We start from the raw sequence: 11,215 nt of genomic DNA on the forward strand, positions 1-11,215 counted from the left end.
GGTGTGACAAGCATAATTGAACTCCAAGAGAGTTCTGGCCATCACATTTAAAGGGACAGCACACCTTTTTAAATGTCTTCCTTCCATAGGAAATAATGAAGGATAGGGGCACCTTCTTTTGGGGCTCATAGAATTGGACCCCCTGGTCCAATCGTTTTGAAACTTGGGGGGTACTTTGGGGAGAGGCACTAGATACTATATTGAAAATCTGGTGCCTCTACCTCAAAAAACAGCTCCCCCAGAGCCCCCGAAACCTCCAGAAGAATTCCCCATTATACCCTATGAGAATCGATCACATAGGGAATAATGAAGACGTTTCCCTCTCTCCCCCCCCCCCCCCCACTCTTTCTGGCCAGTCTGAAGCAGCGGATCAGCCTCTCTACTCACCATTTGCTGCCAGCTTCTTCACAGACACACCATCCTAAATTGAAGTCAAGCCTCTGGAGGTGCAAAGGCACATGGTCCTTTGCGGGCGGGGCTCCCTCTCTCTCCCCCCCTGCCAGCCAGCTGATTGGGGCGGGAAGCAGCCTGGGAAAACTGAAGAAAGGCTGCTGCGATCGGGGCTGGGTGGGAAGGGCAGGGCAAGGAGAAGCTGCTGAGATTGGGGCTGGGTGGGAAGGGCAGGGCAAGGAGAAGCTGCTGAGATCGGGGCTGGGTGGGAAGGGCCGCCATTCCCCCCCGCTTTCCAGATTTTTGGCTAGCGGGGGGAGAAGACTCCAAATCGGGGGTCCCCAGGCAAGGTGGGGGATTTGGGAAGCCTAGCTGCGGGCCCCACCAAACATGAACTCCTGGCTACAATCCTGACTTTACCCCCAACAAGCTTGGTACGTTCCATCTATATCTTGTGGGTAATAGCCGCTTGTGGACCTAGAGCCCAGGGTCATCCACAGAAGTTGGAGAGCGGGAGATTCAGGACAGATACAAGGAAGTCCTTCCTCACACAGTGCATAGTTTAATTGTGGAACTCCCCGCCACAGGGTTGCCGTCTTGTATGCCAACTTGGAAGGCTTTCAAAGGATACGTTCACAGAGGTCAGAGCTATCAGTGGCTACTAGTCATGATGGATTGTCTTCAATGTTAGCAAGTGTTTGTTCTTTCCAGCTCCAGAGTTCTATTCCATACAGCAAATGAGGAATAACATTACTGTTAAAGAGCTTAAGGGCTAGATCTATAAGTGAGCCCCCCTTTGTTCGATAGAATCTCAATATATCTCCTATTGCCTTGGTTGTCGATGCTTGGATAAAAGCTACATGCGCATTCCAGTTCAGTGTTTCACTATATATTAAACCCAGATACATATAGATCTTGCACTGTTTTATCGGGATATCTTGTAAGTTCCAAGAATGTCTTTTTGGTCTTTTTCTAAAAACTACTACTTAAGTTTTTGAGTAATTGATGGTAAATTTCTCTTCTTTGCAGTATTCTCCTAATTTGTCCAGAAGTTTCTTTAAACCAACTCTGGTTAGGGAAAATAAGACCATAGCGTGTGCATTTAGCAGTATTGATATTTTCTGCTGCCCTGTAGTTGGTGAGACAAACATTGTTAGCTTGGGAATAATGTCATCAGGCCTTGAATTCAGCAGGAGCTCACAGGAGCAGAGCTCCTGAACCTTTCTGAGGGATCCCCCTCCTCCTTCCCACCTACCCTGTCCATTGAACAGAAGTAGGTGCAGCTGCATAACAATCCCTGGATTAGGAGACCAGCCAGCCAGCCAGCTCCCAGGAGCTTTGCCACGCCCCCAGCAGCCCTTAGTAACCCCTGGAGAAGCCCACACCACCCTTTTCCCACTTCTTATGTGATTTTGGGTGGCATGTGGCTTGCTGGCCTTTTGACTGGGAGGGGCGGCCCAAGAGAGCTCCAGGTGAGCAAGGCCTGCTTGGGCTGGCTGGAAGCTTATTTGTTGTTCAGTCGCACAGTCGAGTCTGACTCTTTGCAACCCCATGGACCAAGTCACGCCAGGCCCTCCTGTCTTCCACCATCCTCTGAAGTCTGCTCAAATTTGTGTTTGTTACATCAGTAATGCTGTCCAGACATCTTATCTTTCGCCGTCCCCTTCTTCTTTTGCCTTCTGTCTTTCCCAGCATCAGGATCTTCTCCAGGGAGTGCTCCCTTCTCATTTGGTGGCCAAAGTATTTGAGCTTCAGCATCTGACCTTCCAGGGAACAGTCTGGATTGATTTCCCTTAGGACTGACTGACTGGATCTTCTTGCAGTCCAAGGGACTCTCAAGAGTCTTCTCCATCACCCCAGCTCGAAAGCATCTATTCTTCTGCGCTCGGCCTTCCTTATGGTCCAACACTCACAGCCATACATTACTACTGGGAATACCTTCGCTTTGACTATACGGACTTTTGTTGGCAGGGTGATGTCTCTACTTTCTATTATACTGCCCAGGTTCGCCATAGCTGTCTTCCCAAGGAGCAAACGTCTTTTAATTTCATGGCTACAGTCACCATCTGCAGTGATCTTGGATCCCAGAAATGTGAAGTCTGTCACTACTTCCATGTCTTCCCCTTCTATTTGCCAAGGTGTGATGGGGCCAGATGCCATAATCTTAGTTTTTTTGATGTTGAGTTTCAAGCCTACTTTTGTGCTCTCCTCTTTCACCCTCAACAAGAGGTTCTTTAGGTCTTCCTCACTTTCTGCCATTACAGTAGTGTCATCTGCATATCTGAGGTTGCTGATGTTTTCCCTGGCAATCTTAATTCCGTCTTCTGCTTCATCCAGGCCAGCATTCCGCATGATATACTCTGCATATAAATTAAATAAGCAGGGTGACAATATACATCCTATTCAAACTCCTTTTCCTATTCTAAACCAATCAGCTGTTCCATATCCTGTTCTGACAGTTGCTTCTTGACCTTTATACAGTTTTCTCAGGAGACATGTGAGGTGGTCTGGTACTCCCATCTCTTTAAGGACTTGCCACAGTTTGTTGTGATCCACACAATCAAAGGCTTTAGGAGTAGTCAATGAAACAGAAATAGACGTTTTTCTGATACTCCCGTGCTTTCTCCATAATCTAACAAATGTTGACAATTTGAGTTCCTCTACCTCTCTGAAACCCAGCTTGAACTTCTGGTAGTTCCTGCTCGACATACTGCTGAAGCCTAGCTTGTAGCATCTTTAAAATGACCTTGCTGGCATGTGAAATGAGTGCAATGGTGCGAAAGTTTGAACATTCCTTGGCATTACCCTTCTTTGGGACTGGAATATAAACTGACCTTTTCCAATCCTGTGGCCACTGTTGCGTTTTCCAAATTTGCTGACATAATGTGTGCATCACTTTAACAGCATCATCCTTTATGACTTTGAATAGCTCAAATGGGATACCATCATCTCCACTCGCTTTGTTGTTAGTAATGCTTTCTAAGGCCCATTTGACTTCACACTCCAGGATCTCTGGCTTGAGGTCAGCGATTTCACTGTCACGGTTGTCAAGGACATTGAGATCCTTCTTGTATACCCAGAATTAAACTACTCTTATTGTTACTATTACTTAAAATCCTGACTCAGACTACCTTTACCAACAAGGACCACAGAAAAATAGCTTTTAGTTGCTCTGGAAGGTGAAAAACAGTCAGCTCTCCACTGCCCTCTGTTGGCAGAAATAGTTTTAAATCAAGAGCAGCAGCCTCAGATGTCATTGTGAATAAAACAAACTTGGTCTCAAAGTTGCTACTGGACTCCAACTTAGGGTTGCCGGGTCTGTGTTGCAAAAATACCAGGAGGCTTCATGGTATTTGCAGAAGCATCTTTTGTGGGCGTCTCTGCTACTGGCGCAGCCTCAGGTCATTGCCGTCTCTGTTGCACATGGCGGTGGGTGCTTTGTTTGAGCCTGGTGTACTTTGAGGGTGTCGTTGTCCTTGGAATCGTCGGGGTTGGAGCTGCCGGCGACCTGGTGTGCTCCAGTTGAGTGCCGCTCCTTGTGTGACATCTTGTAGGCAACAGCTTCACTCAGGGCATCTTCCAAGGTCTTCTTGACAGCCAGCTTTGCCTGCATTTGTTCGTCACGGAGGCCTGTTACAAAGCGGTCTAACAAGGCCTCGTCAAGACTCACGAAGGTGCACTCATGAGCGAGGTGGCGGAGTTCTGCGAGGAAGGTAGCGACCGATTCTCCTGCTTTCTGGTTCCGCTTGTGGAACTCGATGTGCCTGGTTGTGTGGGTTGGCCGGGGTGAGAAGTAGTCAGTCAGCTTCTCCATGATGGCCTTGTAAGTGGCTTCGCGCAGCATCGGTGGCAACAGCAAATTCTGAGCAGGAGATGCTTCTGCTGTTCTTCATCCATAATTTCATGGTATAGGATGAAGAAGTTAATCCGCTTTTCCCATTCTTCCCACCACTCTGGTTGCTGGGGGTTGAACTCCTGGATGAACCCCTGTGGGCTGGGCTGGCCGGCCATGTGGGGAGCCGTCAGCTGGAGGCGTGGAGGCGCTGGATGCTTGATCTTCATCTCAGATCCTGACTTGGCGACCTTCTGCAGCAATGGTGGTGCGATGTGCAGAGCTGGAAGCAGCTGCTGCGAGGTTGCTGGATCACCTACCAGGTTCCCACCTTCATCGCCACTATAATATAGTGGGTTCTTAGGCACTGAAGAAGCGAGGTGGTAGTGATAATAAGGTGGTGGTTGCACTAATTGAACTGGAGAACGGGGCCCGCTGGGCCAACTATATACAACACTGGGTTCCTGTGCTAGCACCTAATTGGGTCATTCAAACCAGCAGGGGGGCTGTAATTGGAGCAGGGCAGTTGAGATTTGGATCCTCCTGCCCATTGTTCCTAAGTCCCCAAGCTCAGTCCTTCAGGCTCCAACGAGCCAGGCAGGAACACCATTTGGTAACACTTAGATTCCTATACATAACACGTTTCCTTGGTGATTGTGCTCTGCTATGAACTGTCCAGCAATCTACTATCTTACAGGGCTCTTTTTTTAGCAGAAGCTCCTCTGCATATTAGGCCACACCCCCTGATGTAGCCAATCCTCCAAGAGCTTAGAGGACTCTTAGTACAGGACCTACTGTAAGCTCCAGGAGGATTGGCTACATCAAGGGGGCGTGGCCTAATATGCAGAGGAGCTCTTGCTAGAAAAAGAGCCCTGCGCTACAGCCCATTCAATGTGGGCCATGGCCACTTCTTCAGCTTTCTGAGCTGCTGTCACTCTACAGGATATTTGTGCTGGTGCCACAAGGTCGTCGCCAGGGCCTTTTTTGGTAGAAAAAGCCCAGCAGGAACTCATTTGCATATTAGGGCACACCCCATGATGTCACCATTGATTCACATAGGGCTTTTTTGTAGGAAAAGCCCAGCAGGAATTCATTAGCATATTAGGCCACACCCCCTGACACCAAGCCAGCCGGAACTGTGTTCCTGTGCGTTCCTGTTCAAAAAAAGCCCCAGTCGTCGCCCTCAACTTTGGAAACCCCCTGTATTCCTGACGTTAAGGCTCAGAAAGATGCAGCCTCTGGACAAGCAGTCTTGAAATCCATTTTTCAATTGTGAGTTTTTCTCCTGAACTTCTCCAAATCATAGTCTTTTAAGATTCTTGTAAGTTTGTCCATTTCACTCCATGACATAACTTTTAAAATCCAGTCCCATTTTTCTGGTATTTTATCTTGCTTCCATAACTGCGCATACAATGTCCTTGCAGCTGAAAGCAGATACCACACCATCATTCTATCTTGTTTTGGAAAACTTTCCATTTGTAATCCCAACAAAAAAAGAGTCTGAAGACCTCTTGATGTCAGAACCTAAAATTTTTGACATTTCTTTCTGAATCATTTGCCAAAATTGTTTTGCTTTTTCACAAGTTCACCACATATGGTAGAAAGATCCTTCATGTTTTTTACATTTCCAGCATCTGTCTGACACCTGATTATTCATTTTTGCCAGTTTCATGTACCTATACAACATCTTGAAACAGTTTTCTTTAATGTTTGTCAGGCTCTGTAATGCTTATAACTAATAAATGTAACATACTAACCATATGGACTCTTGGTACTAACCCAAAGCTCTTTCCTGTAATGTAGTTACTGTGCATATCAAAAGAGACGCAATTGATGTGTAAACACTGTTGATGCTCCCAGGGAACAAAAGAATGCAACTGTTAGGAGATAACTCGGCCACAAGGCAACTTCTCAGGGAAAGGAGATAAGCTGAAGCCCGCGTGAAAGTTTGCACCTCCAACCCCTTGATGTTGTGGGAATGGGAGCTTTGTTTAGAAGGTCTTTGATGTAGAATCTTTAAGAATAGTTACCGCCTGGTTCCAGGCATCAGTCTCAATCTCTGTATCCAGCTATGAGTTTCCAATAAAGTATCATTTTGTTTCAAATGAATGCTGCCTTGAGATTCCATTGCCTGACAATGTTATAACAAGTCGATATCTTCATAGAGTTCTTCCATAAATACTCCCAAGATTCCATTTGTATTTCTTTGTTAAAATTGATTGCCCATTTTATCATTTGAGATTTAACTACTTTATCTTCTGTAGACCACTTCAATAGTAATTTATAAATCCTTGAGATCAACTTTTCATTATCGCCCAATAGCATTTTTTCCAATTCCATTTACTCCTGTCTTTTACCTTCATTTTTAATGTCCTGCTCCATTGAAAAAAAGGTGTAATCACGCACTTTAGGATTAAATTTCCTCCATATATCTTCAAACTTTCTTTCACTAAATCAAAAAATGACTTTGGTAACTTCCCCTCCTTATTTCCCCCCCTGATCTGTCCAGATCATTAATGATTGTTCCATTAAAATCTCCCATTACCATTATTTGTTCATAAGTCACTTGGTCTAATTGTTGCACAATATCTTTAAAGAAGGAGTCTTTCGCCCCATTTGGGGCATACAATCCCAACAACAATGTCTTTTTATCATTCATTGTCACTTCCACAGCTAAATATCTCCCTTCATTGTCCTTAAAAATCAATTCTGGATCCAATTCCTGTTTAACATAAAACATCACTCCCCTTTTTTTCTCCTTAGCCAAGGAAAAAAATTCCTTACCCAATTGTTTATTCCATAAAAATTGGTAATCCAATTGTTTAATATGTACTTTTAAAAAGCAAATTATATTACATTTTTATTTCTTGATCCAATGAAATGTAGCCTTTCTTTTTTGCGGTGAATTTAGTCCATTTACGTTCCAGGATATTAATTTGTAATCCATAACGATTCTTCTTTTATTCTGTATCCCCAAATCCCTCATTTTCATCAAAAAATCTCCTCATTTCCTGCACATTTGTAATTGTAATCCTCTTTCCTCTATATTCAAAACTTAGACCTTCAGGCAGTATCCATCTGTATCACACTTCACTCTCCCGCAGCTTGTCAGTTAATTTTTTGTACCATCTTCTGTCATTTATAGCCTTTCTTGGCAGCTCTTTCATGATTCTTCCTCTGCTTCCATCAATTTGCAATGTTTTTTTCAAATTGTTTTCTTAAGATCTTTCCCACCATGCCTCTTGAAATAAATTTTAGTACCACATCTCTTGGTAGTTTGTTTTTCTTGGCAAATGATGGATTGACCCTGTATATGTAATCATAAAGATAACTAGATTCATCAGGTTCTATTTCCAAAAACTCAGCAATAGTGCTTATTATATATGTCTTTAAGTCATCTTCTTCATTCTCAGGTACTCCTCTTAGACGTATCTGGTTTTCCATTAACTTACAGTCTTGCAGAACTACTTTCTCCTGCAATTTATTAATCATGGAATCTTGATCCCTCACCTTGTTCTCAACCACTTGAACTTTATTTAGTGTTGCTTGTGAGTCCTTTCTGAGATCCTCAAAATCGCCATTCTCAGGGCTTCCTAACTCAAGATATAATTTTTTAAAGTTTTAAAAATACACAAAATGGCATCTGCGATTTTTTAGACCCTTTTGGAAGTTTTTTTCCTTTTTCACCAAAAAGCCACCAAAATCAGTTCCAATATTATAATCCAATATGTTTCAATTTGTAATCTTGATATCTGCTGGCTCCACTAATTTTCAAAGTCTTATTCTCTTTTCTTGAATATTTAAATTTTTTGACTTTCCTTTAATGACCGCCGCAATTTCTCTGTGGTTTTCAAATCCTATTGAAAGCCAGGAGGTTTAAAAGTTCCCTTCTTCTAATGCCTCCTTCCTGCTTTTCTTGCCACAAAGTCACGTTTCAATGGTTGACAGATCTCGCAATGCTTGTATGACGCCACTTCCTGTAACATCTTCCAGTTCAGCAACTCAGTGACGATGGGGTTTTTTTTGCAGAAACTGTAAGTATTCCAAACAATAGTTGTTTTTCGTCTTTTAACTTTGCTTCTTAAATGCCAAAAGTCCCGAAATTACCCCCTTCTCTTCTTTACAATCATAGAGTAATATAGTTAAGTCCAAATCTTAATCTTTATCTCAGATAAAATTGATTTTAGTCCCGGAATGATAGATAAAGATCTTCTTACCTTGCAGCCCAATATATCCTTGCTAACACCGTTCTTATCAGTGGTAAATGTTAGAATAGTCCAAAGAAAGCTTGAAACATGGTGAATTTAAGTTAAATTAATGACCACGGATGTCCTCTGTAGACGCTGGAATGCAATTCTTCGCTGGGGACCCTTCAAAGCCCATAAAGAACCCCACTGAGACTCCTCATAAACCAAAGTAAATCCCTCAGAATTTTCACTGAGGCAGCAGGCGTTGCGGTTGCCTTCTCTACCCAGAACAGAGGCTCCGGTCTGCTCCTCTTTGTGAGAAGCGTCTCAACTCGCCATGTTCCAACTCCGGAAGTCAACTGTTTTGTCTTTCTTGACTTCCATCTGTTGTTTTTGGCTTCTTTTTATGCCGGCATTGACCATCCACTATACAACAGCTCGCTAGTCACTCAATGTGTGACTTGCACAGAGATCACAAAGATAAACAGGTTGCTAACCTGACAGAGTTCAACAGCACCTTTAAGACCAACGAAGTTTTGTTCAGGCTATGAGCTTTCGTATGCAGACACACTTTGTCAAACAGAATAGAATCAGACTTGCCTGTCCATATATATATGCGTGTGTGTGTGTGTGTGTGTGTGTGTATATATATATATATACACACACACACACTACTGCTAAGACAAGTCTCCCCCATCCTATAACCATGCATTGGATTTTTGGATTTTTCCTACCTAAATGCAGAACTTTACATTTATCCCTGTTAAAATTCATTTTATTGGTTTTAGCCCAGTTTTCCAGCCTGTCAAGGTCATCCTGTATCCTGTTTCTGTCTCCTACTGTATTTGCAACCCCTCCCAATTTAGTATCATCGGCAAATTTAATAAACATTCCCCCTATTCCTTCATCTAAATTGTTTTTAAAGTTGTTGAACAAAGGTTCCAGGACAGATCCTTGAGGCACTCCACTTGTCACTCCTCTCCAAGAGGATGAGAAACCATTCACAAGCAGTCTTTGGGTGCGATCTGTCAACCAGTTACAGATCCATCTAACAGTAACAGGATCCAAACCACATTTTACCAACTTGTCAACAAGGATAGTATATGGAACCTTATCAAAAGCCTTACTGAAATAAGATAAATGATGTCTACAGCATTCCACTGATCCAGCAAGGTAGTCACTTTCTCAAAAAAAGAGATCAGGTTAGTCTGACATGACTTGTTCTTGAGAAACCCATGCTGGCTTTTAGTAATCACATCCATTCTTTCTAAATGTTCCAGGATTGACTGTTTGATGATTTGTTCTAAAACTTTTCCAGGTATAGACGTCAAGCTGACGGGTCAATAGTTACCCGGATCCTCTTTTTTCCCCTTCTTGAAGATGGGAACAACATTCACCCGCCTCCAATTTTCCAGCACCTTTCCTGTTCTCCAAGAATTCTCAAAAATAATAGCCAGAGGTTCAGAAATTACATCCACAAGCTCTTTTAGAACCCTTGGATGCAATTCATCTGGCCCTGAGGACTGAGTTTCATTTAAAGAAACTAGGTGTTTATATATATAAACTATATATATATAAACACCTAGTTTCTTTATATATATATGCTCGATTTGGGCTGATCAGAGGTCAGCATTATCACCAGGAGAGGCTGAGATGTATTTGGATGTCCACTGCCTCATCCTAAAGCCCGGAGGAACAACTCATAAGAATATAAGAAAAGCCATGTTGGATCAGGCCAATGGCCCATCCAGTCCAACATTCTGTGTCACACAGCAGCCAAAAAAACCAGGTGCCATCAGGAGGTCCACTAGTGGGGCCAGGACACTAGAAACCCTCCCACTGCTGCCCCCCAAGCATCAAGAACATGGAGCATCACTTGTCCCAGACAGAGAGTTCCATCTGCATCTTGTGGCTCATAGCCATTGATGGACCTCTGCTCCATATTTTTATCCAATCCCCTCTTGAAGCTGTCTGTGCTTGTAGCTGCCACTACCTCCTGTGGCAGTGAATCCCATGTGTTAATCCCCCTTTGGGTGAAGACATACTTCCTTTTATATGTTATTCTAGACATACTTCCATTTATTTGTTCTAACCTGACTGCTCAGCATTTTCATTGAGTGTTTACGAATTCTTGAATTGTGAGAAAGGGAGAAAGGTACTTCTTTTTCTATCTTCTCTATTCCATGCAGAATCTTGTAAACCTCTATAACAGAGTCATGTCACCCCTCACTCGACGTTTCTCCAAGCTATACAGCCCCAAGTGCTTTAACTTTTCTTCATAGGGAAAGTGTTCCAACCCATTAATCATTCTAGTTGCCCTTTTCTGCACTTTTCCCAATGCTATAATATCCTTTTTGAGGTGCGGTGACCAGAATTGCACACAGTATTCCAAATGAGGCTGCACCATTGATTTATACAGGGGCATTATGATACTGGCTGATTTATTTTCAATTCCTTTCCTAATAATTCCCAGCATAGCATTAGCCTTTTTTTTTTTTTTTTTTGCAGTTGCACACTGTCTCAACATTTTCAGTGAATTATCTACCACAATTTCTCTCTTGGTCAGTCTCCACCAGTTTAGACCCCATCAATGTGTATTTATATTTAGGATTTTTACAGGTCCTGTGGAATTGTAACAAATCCTGCAGGGCGCTGATCTCAAGCTTGTTCTACCAGGCTGGGGCCAGGGAAGAAAAGACCCTGGCCCCAGTTGAGGCCAGCCCAACATCCTGTGGGCAAAGAAGTGCCTCTGAGCATGTGCAGAGTGCCTTGCCAAGCTACACCCAACAGCAGGTTTCCTGGACCT

Source organism: Heteronotia binoei, chromosome 2, assembly GCF_032191835.1.
Source record: "Heteronotia binoei isolate CCM8104 ecotype False Entrance Well chromosome 2, APGP_CSIRO_Hbin_v1, whole genome shotgun sequence".
Classification (NCBI taxonomy): domain Eukaryota; kingdom Metazoa; phylum Chordata; class Lepidosauria; order Squamata; family Gekkonidae; genus Heteronotia; species Heteronotia binoei.